This window comes from Ambystoma mexicanum, chromosome 6q (genome assembly GCF_040938575.1).
Source record: "Ambystoma mexicanum isolate Mex_15411 chromosome 6q, UKY_AmexF1_1, whole genome shotgun sequence".
NCBI lineage: Eukaryota > Metazoa > Chordata > Amphibia > Caudata > Ambystomatidae > Ambystoma > Ambystoma mexicanum.
This window is the reverse complement of record NC_090937.1, coordinates 1431730678-1431748434: the sequence shown is the minus strand read 5'-3', so window position 1 is coordinate 1431748434 and position 17757 is coordinate 1431730678.

Genomic DNA, 17757 nt, shown 5'->3' with positions numbered 1-17757 from the left:
GCAGGCAGAGTGTGCTGGCAGAGCTGACTTACCACATCCGCCTGATCTGCCCGGCCTGCCTGTCAAATCCTCTTGGTTTTTCCTCTGACATCCATTTTTATGTTGATGGAAAACCAATTGATTCCTATGGGATATACTAGAAATGATCACCCGATAAAGGCAAGCAGATTCTGATAGGAATCCATTGAAAATATGGGAGACTTTTGCACTTTCCTATATACATAGGGGGACATTTTTTGCAAAAAGGTGCAAACAGAGCAGGTCCCATCCATGCAATTAACCTGTTAGTGCAAATTAACCCAATGTTTTTACGGCTCATTTTCTGCAGTCGCTGACCTTTGTAGCAGCATCTCCTGCTGTATCCCTGTAAGAATTGCTTTGTTTACTTCACATCTTGCACCATGGTTACTGAAGCCCTGTCAAGGCACAGCAGCCGCCCTCCAGCATGGTCACCAACTGCTTGCTTTTCAGCCTTCCCCTTCCAGAAGGCTGGGACCATTTATTGTCTTGCTGGAGCAGAAAAGGCTACAAGTTTATTGAAATATAACCTGGCCAGTCGGTTGCACTTTATGGGTGATTGGCTCACGTTGCTTCTCTGTTGTCCAAAACCCCAAACACCTGTCGCTTCCAGATTTAACCAGTGTTCCATTTTTATCTCTTTAACAGACATCAATGGGCCAGAAGGTGGGCTGGCCTTTGCCTCCCACCACCCACCCTTCCTGCATCCTGATTCCGGGCATCTTTTTAATCCACTCGCCGCTGGTTGAATTCTTCCCCATTGTTCTAATTATACAAGATCCCATCAAGAACTACGTTAACAAAAACTCGAAACCTTGTGAATAGAAAGAATTCCTCTTCTCTTTAGCCATGCCTGCATCATCACCATCAATCACCCACGAGATGCACTGCAGAACATCCCTTTGTTAGATGTCTGGTGGCTTTCATGACATCAGACTTAGACGGCTCCTTATCCTTTTCCTGGTGTCCCTGACTGACTATACCTGCTGCTTATTGTTGTCAGGACACCAGCCTAGCTCCGTCGTCACTCAGCTTACACTGCTGAAACCTTATCTATATGCTGACATGGGCTAATTCTTGTGTACTTGAGGTAGCACTGTTGCACAGAGTAAGATGCCCACGACCACTGCATGTTGAAGCACATATCACATCACAAGACAAACATACCATCATTCTGAGCTGCCCCTGAATAATGCACAGCAACGTCCTGGGCTTTATGTAATGTGAACCTTGCTGTGAAGCATTGGAGTGCTGAGCAACAAGGGGGTTTGGTTAATGGGATGGAATATTAATGGTATGCTTGAGAGGTCATTAAGAGATAAGACAGATAGGGCTCCATCAGAAGCTGGGCGGTATCCCTGTGCTATATCTGCCAGGATACCGCCCAATGCAAGGAACGTTACTGCAACTTGGTCTGGCACTATTGGCACCGGATCACATGTTGCAGTGGTGGGGTAAATCCCCATTTTCTAGAGTCCATAGGACTCAATGGGCCATTTTTGGCACAATTACCATGGCAGTAATTGTGCTGCGGTAATTGTGCCGAAAAGGTCCAGAAAGTCGGTGCATTCACCTCCTGCTCAGAGCTTCCTCCAAACTCGGGATTGGGCAGAGCGGTAATGCAGCAGTAATAGCGTTACCGCTGGATTTTTACCACTCCATCCAACTCCTGATGAGGCCTTTAGAGTTAGAGGCAGTGCATACAGGCTGGGGAGGGAAAAACAGATCTGCGCTTCATTAGTTTGTCAGTGGACCCACATCTATGCAACGGAGGAAGCAATATGCCTGTGTATTTCATGCACTCTGACCTTCCTAACTGTATAGTTGAGTCACTAGCTCTGTCTCTGTGATTCCCATGTTTGCTTTCTTCTTCTATGAGAGAAGAAACCAAGTGTTCTCCCTTTTAAACAAACCCAGAAGACCACAAAAAGTCATTTAGAAACTCCTCCCACATTTTTCTCAACTTTTTCTATGCTAATCCCCCCAGAAAAACCCAAAGTCAAAAAGCCAAGCATTTAATTAGGATATAATCAGGATAAACACCCACCCAGAAAATAAGCATTTAATATACAGAGGGGTCCACAGCATAAACAAATAGGTGCCATTTGTTATGCTAAAATGGTAGCTAGTAGCCTGGCAGGGCTGGCCGGGAAGGCCACAAATGCATGTATGTAGCTGTGGGCTTTATATAGTTCAATCCTAGCTGTGAAGTGACAGACCACTGCACAGTAGGAATGGGGCACAACAATATGAATACAACTACTAGGCCATCGTACTAAGCGCACCCTTGGAGGCTCATGGAGAGCGGGGATACAGAGGGCAAAAGGCAGATGATTTACAATTATAATGTAACTCCTTCTGTATATTTCTGTGGAAAATTCCAGCTCTCCCGACACATGTGGGTTCTACTGGATCCAGCTGCTGCCATGTGGTTTTTTGGGAGTCTACTGTACTGATATGGAGACATTCAAGTAAGATCTTGGAACTAGTTATTTGTTCCTAATGATTTCAGTTAGTATTTGCTATATTGGTGTAAATGGGGGATCAGCCTTTGGCTCAGACAAACACCCCAGCAATCAGGGTGATAAAACTATATCAATATGCTTTAAGCCAACATTTTCTAATAATTTAAAGAGCTGATGAACAACACAAAACATACGTTTTATTGTTGCACAAATTTGAATAACGCTACAAATGACAGTGCTTGCTGGTAATATGAATTTGGGTTATATAACCGAATATATCCGTATGTTAATAAAGCATAGACTTGTGAATCTGGTGATTTCTCAAATACAGCCATTACATAATATGCAACTTTACTTGTTTGAGAGCTCGACATAGAAAATGGTCTGGTGAAATCGACTTTGCAATGATTTTATTTAACTAGAAAAGTTAGACTTGTTTATTAAGTTGGTATTATATAGTTCTGTTTCCCAAAATCCCAATGATATGGCACAGCTAGAGTTAGTAGACACAATGTGTACAATTCGATCTTCCACCACTGCCAGGCTTGTAACACCTTGATTGGGCTGGGAGGTGCACTAGCAACACTCATCTGTGCTTCTGATTTCTGCTGTTGATTATAGCTTGGCCTTTCTACCTCCTAAACCCAAAGTATTATTTTATGCTTGCTCCACTGTTCTCGCCATTTCCCTCTTTTAGGCGCGTCTCCCCCTTAGCGCTGTCAAGGGCTTGAGGGCAGAGGCGTGCCTCAACTGTGACCTCACCCTGCAAGGCCCACCTCTCTTTTCTCTATTCGCTACCCTCTTTGCTTCCTCCGAATGGGCCCACTTGCTTATTTACTTCTCTAAACCCTTCTATTTTAGTTCTTACACCAAAATAGACACAGACATTCCTGCCATGATGTACTCGCCCATATTTGTTTGCCGCACGGCGTCATTGTGGCACGGTAACCACTTAAAGTGCCTCCGACATGTTGTCACAATATCGGCAGTGTCCCGTGCATGCATGACTTTTCTCAGTGTGGTCTGGGCTGGCAGATGGCTGGTTTACACTTCCAGGCACTGCACCGACAGTATGAGGACACCCAGTGAGTGTGGAATGAATCACGGCCAGACCCTCACAATGAAGCTTTTCAGATTTGTATTCTAGGCTCCGACAAAATAGCTGACATGTTTGAGTGCCAAAAATCTCTTGTTAGAGACAACGAAAAACTAAAAGTAAAAAGGAAAGTATTTTATTATATAAAATATACATTATTTGTTATTCACAGAGGTAATGCCTCTTTCGTTGTCATGGAAATGAACCATTTCAATGACAACTGTCCCTATAGACTTGGCAATGATGTGTTTTGTGAGATACTTGACTAGATGCAACCGTGCAAGTGATATGTGCAGTATTGCTTTGCAGTGCCTTGCTAGGGAGTGAGGGGGGTGTGTGAGGGGGCTATAGCCCTGGATCTTTTGGTTGTAGTCCCGGATAGAAGCTCAGGGGCTGCAACCAAAAGGCTAGCTATCCCCGAGTCCCGACAGTCCTGACATCAGCCTAGCCCCGGATCTTTTCTAGACCTAGCAACACCCTTAACCGCAATGGGAAGATTTGCACGTAGTACACAGAAATTGCCTGTTCCTTCTCAGCAAATCACGAGACGTCAATGCAAGAGGGTCTGTTGGACTCCTGCCTTCACAATGCTTTGTTTAACACTGCTTTGAGCCCTCAACATACACGCATCTGATGTTCATGCTGGGGAAATCCATTGGGTTCCTATGGAAACCGCCTGCTTTTAGCACTGCTGAAAGCTGAGGAATTCAAATGAATCCATTGTAAGTGCTTCCCGAATGCAAATATAGTGGGAGGTATTTACATTTCTTTGCACTGAAAATTGCAAAAATTAGTCTAAACCCAATTTTGCCAGATTTTGCATGCATTTCTTTTTGCATTGTGTAGTGCAAACCAAGAGCATACACACGCTGCTTGTCCGCCTCATGCAATTTAGACATTGTCCAATATGGCTCCCACTAGGATTTCAAAGGATGTGCTTTCATTGAAGAACTGTGTGCTCATCTTAATGGCCATGCAGTGACATCCAGCCTACCATCTCAACTTAAAGTCTTACTTAGCACAACTGGATAAAAAGCTTGTTTCAGTAGCTCAGTGAGTTGAGTGCTTACCGTTATGATCCGGGGACCACACTATCTCCAACTTGCTATCACTAAATATTCTCCCTCCAGGTCTTTACGTTCCACCGACACCAACTCTTTGTGTGTTAAGCATTTCCCTAAACAGCGAGCTGGTGGCAAATCTCTCTCATCTGCAGGCTCCCTCCTACGGAATAACCTCCCCCTTCCTCTTCATCTTGAGCCGGATCGCCTCAAATTCTGGAAGCTCCTCAAGCCTCGCCTCTTCACCTCCTCCTTCCCTTCCTCCCTCTTCTGTTAAATCCCACAGTTGCTGAGATTGGTGACCGGGGCCTTATGTGTCCTCCCAGACTCTGGCCTCCCACACCCAATCGCCTACAGCCTCCAAGCCCCCCCCCAGCACTTTGCCTTGGCTCCCGTTGGCCTATCGCAGGCCTGCACGTATTTATTTGCGACTGACCACTCCACCTAGGCACTTACAGTTGCTCACTCCCTAGCTCTTGATACACTGAGCACTTCACTTACCCCCCCCACTCTCTCATCCCTCTCTTTCCCTGCACTTGCACGTTCCGGATGCTCACAAGGCCTAGTAGGTCCGCCTCTATCTTTCACTGTTGTATTTGTTCTTCATCCCCATGTCCCCTCCCTTTTGCCCTGTGGGCGCTTTGAAACACAATTTACTGTATGAGCGCCTTATAAATGCACAATAAAATAAATAAAAAAATAAGGTTACAGGGCAACCAGGGCAGACAGGGGCGTCCTTACTTTCTTTTGGGACACAATGAATGATTACCAGTAAGATCAGCAATAGTAAGATCTGATTCCTACAGCGCAATGAAACAGCATGAAACAGCAGCGCTATAGGGAACATAAAACATTATAAAAGGAAAATCATCAGTCAATGATCACCCCGCCATTTCCAGGGGTGTGTTCCTAAACATGACCTCATCTATGCGGTTTCTACTAATTTGGGGTGCGACCTGAAGCAGAAGCAAACCGCTGTGGGCTAGCCAACCTATTAGGTTTCAGATGTTTTAATACACAACTCCCATCATCCCTCAGCACTGGCAATGCTTTCTGGGGTGAAACACCTGGATACCCAGGACAGGTTCAATGCTGACCAAGACGGCATACCATAGTGCCACAGGACAAGAATATAAATGCATGACCAATGCAAGCAATGCCACAGTATGATGTAAGGACAGTGGCACAAGGTCTAGGGCCCAGATGTGGAGTGTGGCTCTGGGACTCGGAGGGGATGTATGTGCTGCTACTTATTTCATGCTTTGAGATCGGGTGGGTTATTGGTTTTTTTAGGAGTGTTCAGTTTCTTAGCTTTTCTCGGGTTTAATTAAGCAGTCAAAAGCAAGTACTTCATTGTGTCCTGAACACTAATATTGTTTTTCTCTAAAACAAATCAGCTTTTTTACAAACTGGAATGTAAAAATTGAGAAACGCGTTTATTTACGCTTATTAGGGAGTGTAGGCCACACCGTTATGTGTCTCGGTGCATTGTTCTTTCACACAATGCAAGTGGTGTACTGGTTTTATTCCATGCTTTTGAAAGGCACTAATGTTTCAACCTTAGACCCCGTCCCGGTATATTTTACTTTCAAACAATTTAAATAATGTACTTTTCATTGGTTTCATTCAATGCTTTGGAAATGCAAGCGTCAGATCATTGTGAGTGTGTGTACCGGACTCGGGAAAGTCCTTGGATTTCATTATTCTTAGGGATCGAGGATGGGGAGGGTGCTCTCAGTCTCAGCGACCTGTCTTATAGTTTCTTGGGCCCTATTTGGAGAGTGTCACATCTGTGCTGATAAATCCCTTTTGCGGCTTTCCATGCTATGATGTCATCGGAGCACTTCCCAGTTCTTTGGACCTTGTCTTGCAATCAAGTGAGCCAGGGCTTCCCAGTTCTGTGGTTTCAGCACCGCTGGCCCTTGTCAATGATCTGATCTTAATAAGGGTGTTTCTCAATGTCCTCTCATTCGGTTGAATCGTGTAAGCTCGGTTCAATGATTTTCTGAGGGAGGATCCATTGGGCCTGCGGGATTTGCTTCCACATTTTATTTGCCTGACGGGTGAATAGAGTATAAATGGCAAGACCCAGGGCTCGCAGTCATGGGATGGGTCAGTTAGTAATGTGGGCTTTGTCCCAGAAGATGTTGTGCCTAGTGCAAAGAATATCAACTTAAACAGACATTGCACTGGGACCCAGTGGAGTGCGTTCAGGGCTGTGTTAATGTGGCCATTTATTTCAGGGCCACATGATTCCAGCTGCTGACTTATGGATTTTTTGAAGATTTGACATGTCTGTTCTTTGGCGTCCAGTTCAGGGAAGTCATTTAGGGGTCGCCAGAGGTCGCAACTGCGACCTCTGAGGTCTCTCAAGCTCCTGGGCTGTGGCCAGCACCATGCGGCTCTTTGCTTCTGGAGTGGCTGGCTTTCTTGTTCAGGCCCCTTAAAAAAAAAAGAAAAATAAGAACAGGTGTGCCTCAAGTCTAACACTTTCAGCACTGACCCTAAATAATGTTAAAGTTAATGTTAAAGGATATTTGTACCACGCACTATCACCACCGGAGTGGTCCCCTGGTGCTCTGGCGGCTCTGAAAGAGGGAGGGTGGGTGAGTTAGTGGGGAGAAGCTGGAAAAGTGCAAGAGAGCAGTGATTTGCTGTTGGCAGCCTCAGCCCGGTGGGTCCGTTGGCTGTGCTTGGGGTGTTTTACGGTCCGTAGTCGTTGTGTGCTGTTGTGCTAGTCTATGTGCAGTTTGTTTTGTTGTTGCAGTGTAGTGAAGTTTGTGCGGATTGCTGCGTATTAGGGTTGTGGTTGTGTTTGGTTAGAGTTTGAGCGGTGTATGCAGAGAGATGAGATTGTTAGTGGATTGGTTAGTTGGCCTTTCTGTCCTCGCAATTGTGTCTAGGTGTGACGCTTGCTATCATTCACTATTCCTTCTGAGTGTGTGGCGCTTGCTAATTTGAAATTCTGTCTAGAAGTGAGGAAGGCTAGTGATCATGATTCCATTCGGATGCTGCACTTATCATCATTCACTGTTTCATCTAAGTGTGGCGCATGCTTAACATTCACATTTCTATGTAGATGCGACGCAGGCTAAAGTCATGAGTTCCATCTAAATTTGGTACATGCTAACATTCATATCGAGAAATCCGTCTAAGTGTGGCACATGCTAGCCTTCATAATCCTGCCTAGGTGCGGCGCAGACTCAATAATTCCATCTAAGTGTGGTACATGCTAAAATTCATAATCCTGTCTAGATGTGACGCAGGTACAGATCGAGAATTCCATCTGGGTGTGGTACATGCTAAAATTCATAATCCTGTCTAGATGCGAAGCAGACTACAGTAAAAAATTCCATCTAAGTGTGGTATGTGCTAACATTAACAATCCTATCTAGATGCGAAGCAGACTTAAGTCACGAATTCCATCTAAGTGTGGTACATGCTAAAATTCATAATCTTGTCTAGATGCCAAGCAGACTAGAGTAAAAAAAATCCATCTAAGTGTGGTACGTTCTAACATTAACAATCCTGTCTAGATGTGACACAAGCTAAATTGAGAGTTCCATCTAAGTGTGGTACATGCTAACATTTATAATCCTGTCTAGATGTGACACAAACTACAATTGGGAATTCCATCTAAGTGTGGTACATGCTAACATTCATAATCCTGTCTAGATGCAAGGCAGACTAAAGTCACGAATTCCTTCTACATGTGGTACGTGCTAACATTCATAATCCTGTCTAGATGTGACGCAAGCTAAATTGAGAATTCCATCAAAGTGTGGTACATGCTAACATTCATAATCCTGTCTAGATGTGACGCAAGCTAAATTGAGAGTTCCATCTAATTGTGGTACATGCTAACGTTCATAAGAATAAGATAAGAAAGAATAGGAATACCAAATAATTTGTCTTTCTGGAATTGTATACAATAATTGCTAGACTCATTAAAGGTTTATTTCAGGTACACTTCAGGGGGTGAGTCACTGATTTAGCCTGTTCATAAATGCCTCAACTCAGCCTTTCATCCTTCTGAGGTCGATAAATGAGTACCAACACAGGTTGGGTAATATTGGTTGTATATTTTTTCTATATAAAGCGCTTAAGCGTAAGTGCTATATCATAACACATCACTATCATATGGTCATGGACGTCTGCTTGGATTCACAGTAATTTGGTAATATGGGCCTATACACACTGATCTTAACAGTGCATATGGCTACCCATTCTTGTATGAAATGTACATCACATTATAGTGATATCGTAACCATATTTTTTGTAGTGTACAATGCTATGTGATGCCACTTCCTGTTTTGTCAACGGGTGAAAGGTTGTGTTCCATCGCTTCCCGCGATATCACTTTGGGGTGGGGTCAAATGACATCACTTCCTGTGATGTCATCAGGGGTCAAGGGTCGTGTGATGTCACTTCCGCTAGCCCTGGCATTTTGGTGAAATGACGTCCCTGGTCCAGTTGCAGACAAAACGCCCGTTATCTAGAAATGCTGCAAGGGTAGAGTAGGGCGCATCTTCAGTAACATGTTTAGCAGCCAAGTTAGACACATATCCTATTTAATAAAAGGCCAGGTGTACGTTTGTCCGATGCAGTCCTGTGCAGTAGAGACTGCATGCTCGCCTGTTGTTGCCGCTAGAGGAAACTCTTGCTTTAGGATATATAGTGGTCATACTATGTCAATGAAAACCCCCAAAATATTGTTTTTCTATTAACATGGATTACAATCAATTACAATCAAATATACCACATAACATATTAACACTTTGAAAATGTCTTTATTTACGGACTTTGGCCCGTGTATACAGGCTTTCACACTAGTCTAAAATATTTAGCAGGAGAACAATAGTGAGTATCCGGGCACAAATATGAGCCCAAGATTTCTTTATTTGTTTCCTTAAAATCATCACAATAAATAAAACTATTGCATAATTGATATCATCGAAAATAGCTTCAAATGTGACTTTAGCATATTCTTAGTATACATGGTAAAAGTAACTCAAGCCGCAGTTTAGCGTATTAACATGTGTTCTTGTACAGTGCCTCATGGCAGTTTCATCCTGCTTCTAAGCACGGGTAATAACAGGTGTTGCTATTGCCCAATTCAATGGTACTCATGGTATTGCCTGCCAGAAGATGAATAGCTGAGTCAGCCCTGCAATGGGATTCTAACTTGTGAAGTGCAGGCTGGACTCCTGTCTGGGGTCTACGATTAATTGATGAGTTATCCACCGAAACATTGCACATCACACATACATTCATACCAGTTGAGTTCCTGATATACTCATCCTCTACTACAGGCATTGGAACAGCAACTCTTGGTGCACCATGACGTTTGACGTCTTCAGAACCACGGGTGTCAATATGGCAAAGCAAGCAAACAAAATGGCTGACATCCATGGAGAAAACCGAGATGCACAGATGATACCTTCCCAGCTGCAACATCAATTGAAAACCAGATGAAGTGGTGCAGGAATGTCTATGCGTGCATCCTAAAAATAAAAACTGGCACGTGCTTTCAATAAGCAAGAAATGATTGATTTGTCACTCAATTGCGTTTCTATTTCTTACAAATACATCCCCAGAGAATAAAGCACGTACCTATGGAAGTTGGAGGAGACGGCAACAGATGCATTGAAATACTTGAAGGCTATACATATTCTTCTATACATTGTGTAAGTAAGCAATACTTTTCCTGAACAGAAGGTATGGGAAAAGGGCCTGGATTATGGAACTGAGCAGGCAAGACTTGTACTATGGACTTTTCATGGAGCCAATGGTGTTGGGGCACTGAATGCAATAATCGACATGAAATAATCACGACTGCTTGCATGGCCCACAGTGCAAATCAAATTGACGACTGAGCCTGAACAAAAACCTTTCTTTGAGCACAATGCCCATTGTACCAAACTCTCAATGATGGGGCACCAGTGTCATCTCTGCCAGGATTAAACCCTGTGCCCTCTAGGCTGCTGGGCAGTAACTCAGCCCACTGAACTATCTCAGGGCCATCTTAAGCACTTTTGAGGCCCTGGATGAACATATTTGGGCCCCCCTCCACCAAACCAAAGGAATTAAGTGATCAAGAATATCTGCCCAGCCCCCACCCGCCGCAATCACAGCCCATAGCTTGATATGCTGCCTCACAGCATTCAAAATAAGGATGTTTACTCCTATTAAGTCCCAATACCCTCTTCTTTCTTGTTCTAATCAGAATGATAAACAAGTACCATTTGAAGGCCAACATTATCAGTCTACAAATAGGTTACTTCTGTTCTAGCATAGATACAGGAGCCTTTTTATTAATAGCATCCAGGAAGGTATGCCGCCTGTAGTATTAATGCAGGACTGTTTGTAAAAGGTACATGTAACCCTGAGCAGACAGAAAACTTGCATGTGCTGCCTCACAGAACGCAAACCTGCTCAAGCATGGATAGAGAAGACCAATTGGGAGGGAGGAGAAAGCTACACATACCATAGCATGGATAGTGGATGCAGATTAGAAGCTATCAGGAAGGTGTCTGTATCCAGACAGACTGAGATTATAAGTGGGACATGGTTTTCAATTAGTGTTAATATGATTGGTTATTTAGATCAAAAAAAGATAAAATTAATAAGTGCCTGTGGTGAGAAATATATCAATGCTCACTTGAAAGCAACACTATAGCCAGTGACACCATGAGTGAGGCTGTTTTGTAGATCATACCCTGAGAAGGAAATATCTCTGAAGGGCTGACAATTTTTAAAGGTTTAGGGACTGGCAATTTCGAGAGGCTAGGCAATACATGATTACATTAGATGCCCAGTATTAAACACTGGTTAAGGGGTGAATCTGGGATTCGTACCAACTCTGCAATTTCTGCATTTGAACTCTTTCATTACCAGTTCTTACCATGAAATAAAACAATCTAATTTTATAAAACCGACATGGAAAGTAAACCAATCACATTACCAAACATGACAATTTTTAAAAACCAAATATTATAGAAGGGTGTAACACAAAATGATTCTAGCTTCATTCTTTCCATCATCAAGAGAAGTATATAAGTACCAGTATATCAATCAGTGTGATTTAACTGATTCAATTTCGGTTTGTCTTTTGTATTTTAAAGCTTTACATACTTCCAAAACACTGGCTTGTGAAATTGTCATTTATACACGTGCAGAAAAATCTTTGACTTTTACAAAAATGCAAAGCGTTTTTTTGTGTCAAACAAGCAGACTTTAAAATATGCTTGCCCGAGTTCTGCACCATCTGGTCCGCTCCCTTCTGTCTACCACCCCTTCCACTCAAATGGGCTACGAAAGAAGAAAAATCCAGTAATGGGCTAAACAATGCCACCAGCATGCGAGAAGGCAAACTTCACAGGAGACAGTACAGTAATGTACGAGATATTAGTTGATTTGACCAGGATCACTGTATCGTCTGCTGGCAAAGCCAGGATACAAGCATGAATGCTTTGGTTCCAAATTTGGATACTTATTCATCTCTTGGACTAACAGTTTATGCTCCTCATTGGAGGTGATGGCCTAGGTTTTACAACACCCCATCTGAACAAACCAATTTCTAGACCTTCACCATAAGGATGACATGTTTGTTTTTATTGCAACCCCTATATGGTGCGGGTACATTGCTGATAATAGGACCTGTTGTGCTGCAAGAGCAAGTACATATGCAGGCAGGTTTATAAACTTCAGACATAGGAAAAGCTCAGCCAGCTTTACAGCAATGTGTTATTCTAATCTTGCATAGGAACACATATCTCTGAAACGAGTGCTTTACACACTGAGCTAACTTCTGAACCATTGTTGCACTCAATTTCCAATATGCATTTCAAATGTGGCTATTGCACATGATTAACATAATTCCCACAGGAAGGAATGAATGCTACAGGAGTTGTGCCGCAAGGAACACAAAAACTTGAAACACTTGTGTATAGGCGCGTTACAAATGCCATATCATATCATATCATATCATATCATATCATATATACCACAGTGAACACAGAAAGCACTACATGGTGAATTGATCGAGGCAGAATGTATTGCCAAAACAGACAGGCAATAGGAATAGAGCCTCAGCACCATGCTATAAAATATCATGATGTGTGCTATTTAATTCTGGTGAACAAAGTAATCTTACTTCTTTAGATCAGGTAGCCTTGTGGGGCCCCCTCCAAGGTGGGGGCCCTGGGCAAGTGCCCCGTTTACACTCCCATAAAAACGTCTCTGAACTATCTTATTGGGCAACTTGTCTTTCTAATAGTGTAATAGTGTAATATTAGAATGCGTGAAAAATGTGGGAGACAGGAGGAGATTTTATGTTCCATGGGTGTCATTTTTTTTGGGATTACGGCCCCTTTTTCCAATACACCGTATTTCCTTATATTTGTAAAATGGAATCGGGTAATGGATGGGCATATGACGTCCACCTGCTGTTTGCGTTCCACCTTACAAATTAGACTGCCTCAGCACCAGTGTGCGTTTTCATGATGCTATGGATTTAAGTGAAATCTACCTGAAATTACCAACTATTAACTGCAGAAACATTCCACAGCAATCTATTGTAAATGCCTGCCTCAACTGGTAACTGCGTTAGGCATTTACATGTTTCCAAAAAGAAATACGAGGACAGGTAATTGTGTCTGTTTTAGTCGTGGGGAGAAAGTTAGAAATTGCACGTAAGGGCCCTCTTGGACATAAGTGCAAACATAGGTTTTCCCCTCCGTGCAATGTAGTCTCATAATGAACGTGTCCCATTTTATGTGCAATTGATTTTAATGTTGGCAAACTAGAGTCTTTTCTCCGTCCACTTCTGACAGCAATGTCATGTTAATGTGTGTCCAGGTTGTCTGGCCGGTGTGGCTCATTTTCTGGGTCCCCAGATCAGAAAAGAATGGTGCAATCCTTTTTTCACTAACTCCATTTTTCAAGAACTGGGGAATTCCTATTGTGGTCAAATGTATAGTGCTTCACTTAAGCCGTGGATTGTACTATCTGTAATTAATACCGAGCAAGGGGGGGTGGTGCCCTCCTAGCCAATGAGGAGGCACAGAATGGCGTCTTTACCACACAAGTAAATACCCCGCTCCAAGTCTCCTCAGAGCAGGAGGCCTTCATCTTCTCTCACTGGGAAGCAGGTAAGAGTGCTCCCCATTGCCCATGTGTCCATTCTCGCACACCAACCCACTTTTTCACATATTTAAACACAACCTCTCCCCACTTACCTGGTGCTGCGTTGAACCTTGCTGGTGCTGGGAACAGTAGTGTTTCCAGCGCATCTCTGCCTAGCAAATGGCCGCCATGGAAAGGGAGAAGAGACTAGATGTAGTCCCTTCTCCCTATTCCCTGGTGGGCATTTTTTTAATTATTTTTAAAAAATACTTTTTAATGGCTGCCATGGAAAGGTAGAAGGGACTATTTATAGTCCCTTCTCCCTGATCCATCGATCAATGGGGGTCATTTTATTTTGCTTTTCTTTTCTCGAGTTCTGAAGCGGTTTCTCAACTCGAGAAAAATACTATTAGTACTCCGGTACAATGTGCCGGGGGACTAATAGCAACAGAATCCTCGGAGGGGGAGCATTACTGGCTATGTTAAAACCCTTGCTTTGCTCAGGCTTGTAACTGACACCCGGGCATTACCAGACTGGTAATGCCCCCCTCCTCGGTTTCAATTGCTTAACTAGAGTTATCTGAGAAATGGTCCACCCATTGAGCTTTGAAAATTGGATATGACATACAAGGGTTCAGATTTAAATTGCCTATAATTGAATTTTCAAGGATTTATTATAATTTTATAGCCCTGAAGTATTTGTTTTTTTAACCCTAAAAATCTCTGGAAAGGGAGAGCATTTGTACACACGGTTTGTAAGCAGCTTCCTTTTGTTTTTCTTTGCACTAGACACCCTAGCATCATAACTGTGATTTAAAATGTTTGGCCCCTAACTTGTCCTATCTTTGGAAGTAACTCCAAGCAACGTAAAACAATTAGATTATAACAGTCAACAGAAAATTTAACTTCAACACAATCACAGTTATCTAACAGTTACCTAACCAGATGAGTAAATTTGTTACATGCAGACCCATTCCATTTCACAGTCAAGCCCTCTCTGACAGGCAAAACCATAGCTGTGGGATGTATTGACCCACTTCCCTGTGCTATTCGGCATCACCCTGCCAGCTATTGTGAAGGAGATGGCAACAAGGGCGGTTAAACCCTTGTACGTGCCAAAAACCTAAAATAATCCACAAAAACCTACAAAAACCTTGTGCTTCAGCACACAAAAAGAGGGATGCACGACCTGCCACCCATGGTGCATGTGTGGTGGAATAGAGCACACCCTGCAGAAAATGTGCCCTTGGGCTCCATGACCAGCAGACAGAGTGCAGAGAGAGAAGCAGCACTTTGCAAGTGAAACTCCAAAATGTGCCTACAAATGACATCTGCCTTGTGCTAAAAACTCCAAAATGCCTATAACACAACACTTCTTAACATTCAAAATCTTGCCTGTGCTAAAATTCATGTATCTAATGAAGTATTATGAACACACAAAGTCCTAATGTGAGAAGCAAAACATTCTTCAGACAAACTGGATTGTCTGAAAAACTGACAGCCCATGCCAAAATCTGGGTGCAGTACCCGGGGCTAACTGAATGACAGCTGTCAGAGGAGTTGCTGATGAAACTTTAAAGTGAGGTAAAACTAAAAGTCTGTGGGAATTAGCAAAACATAAAAAGGATTGTTGCCAAAAAGGAATACAGATTTTAGTTGTGTTTTTGATCCGATCCCACAGATTTTAAGGCTAAGAAATCAATGTATTTATGTTTGATGCAACAAATTTGGTTTTGCTGGATTTAAAAAGTTAATTAGCCTGGCCTGAGCTTCAAGAACTGGAAGAGCAGGTTTTTCTCCTAGGAGAAGGAACTCCCTCTCAGCAGAACTCACTGAGAGATGTTAATTGCAGGTTAGAACAGACTCTTGTCTACAGAAAGAGAAGGAACAATGACAAGCTTCATCCCAGGAAACTGGAGGTGTGAAGGTGGTCGTAAACTCTCATGGAAGCAGCTTCCCCCAAGGAGGGGATGCACTGGACTCCCAGGAGAGACAAAGGGGTGGAGCCAAGTGACCATCTGCTGTTGAGAATGAACAATGAACAATTTTTAAAAGACTCATAACTTGTTATTCAAAGTGGTGAAAAATATAAAAAGGACAGAGTTGTTAATTTAATTTTTGGCTGCACGTGTAAAGAGGGGGTAGAACTGTGTGACATGTTCTGGACAGGAATGGCAGTATATGTGGTTTTATGCAAAATATATTAATGTTAGAATTGTGAAAATGTACACGCACATCCCTATGTTAAACACACACATTTGTGGAAAGTTGCATAACATTTGGAAATTGTGTTAATAGCGAAAAGGACAACATTCTGTAGAAAGTTGAGACAAGATCCCACTGCTGCAGGGTTTTGAGGAATAGCTGCTACATAAAATACGGCATCTTTGTGTGTGATTTGTATAAGGGTGACCAATGTAGAAATGTACATTTAGTATCAAATCCGATTGTGAGACCAGTGGCTAAACGGAGGTCTCTGAGGACTGTAAAACAAACCATAAAATGTGACATCATCCGGCCTTGATCCAATCACTCAAATTGCAAGGCGGGGATGAATTTTTGATCCTATCCCAGCTCACAGGGGCAAGCTTAGCTAAGCTGGCCCATACACCCACTTTGTGATGTCAGTTGAGAGCATAAATAGAGACAGCTGACAACACATAGGGACTCACAGATCCTCTCACTTTCCTGATTCCGGCGAAGCACTCTGATCCAGCACTCTACATCCAGCTTTAATATTCTTCCAGATCAAGAGGCCAAATCTCTTGCCAGCAATAGAGAACTATTAATTTCCAGCAAGGCCCAAATCTTCAAATTTATTCTCTCCACCCAGTGAAGTGCTGTATTGTGTGAGAAGGCCTTTTGAACCAGCATCCTGAAATTCTCTGGCTTGCCACCACTTGGCTTGCCTGAGGAACTCGCTATCCAGCTGATTCAAATACCCACAGACTAGGATGGCTGCGCAAACCCAGCGACCGGCCTAGCTGATCCAGTACTGTGCCTGATGTGCTGTCTTTCCTAGACCAGACCCAATCCAATGACCAGAGCTGACGGTCCCATTTAAAAACTTATCCTGTGAGTATTAATAGGAAGAACTGTGGCCCATAGTATATTTGCATTGTCTTATCCCTATCTCAAACCCATCCTATCTTTCATACAGAACCAGTATTGTTAGAGCTATCATTGCGTTGACTCTTTTTTCATCTGAAGAAGTCGAGTTTCCTCAGTGGGCGGGTCACACTAATCACGTGACTGTAAGCTCCCTATGTGGTATTCACTTTTTCATAGTCATCCTCTAGTGTAAGCAAACCCATTTGTCATTTTCAAAGTGCATTGCTGTTTTCCATTCTTGCGCCTATCTCACAAAAAAATGACCTTTACTAAAACCTCTATAACTCCCCCAATTTTTGTGATAGAAACGAAATTTCAACTCCTACTCGTATTGCAAAACAGTGCGATTCTCCCGTTATCGCGAATATCGCACAAGGAAACTTTGCCGCGAATTACAAATCTGAGAAATTTTTATACGTCTAAAATAGCTTAATTTTGTTTCCGACTTGCACTTTAAGATTTTAAATGTTTTCTCTGGACTAAATCCTTGCTTGTGATTGTGTGCAACTGTTCAAAGCGGCTCCCACAAGAATTTATAACAATTTAAGTATTTTTGACCATATTTGGTGTTTTTGCCCAGTAAATTCTAAAGACACTTTTAAAGCCAACCTGACAGCTGAAAAGTCCATTCTGTTTTTCTCTTGTGTTTTATGGGGGAAGGTGGGACTGATATTCTGTCTGATTTGTGTTATTCCTAAACACCTGCTCTCTCCTCCCATCTCTTTACATTGCCTATTGGGGGTTGAAGGGTGTTGCAGGGGGAACCTTTAACCATAGTGCCATTTGTCCAAACCAACACAAAAGTATTATTTTCTGTGCTGCTTTTGTTTTGCTCATTACTTATTCATAGTGTATTAAAGATATTATTCTGTGTTCTGTC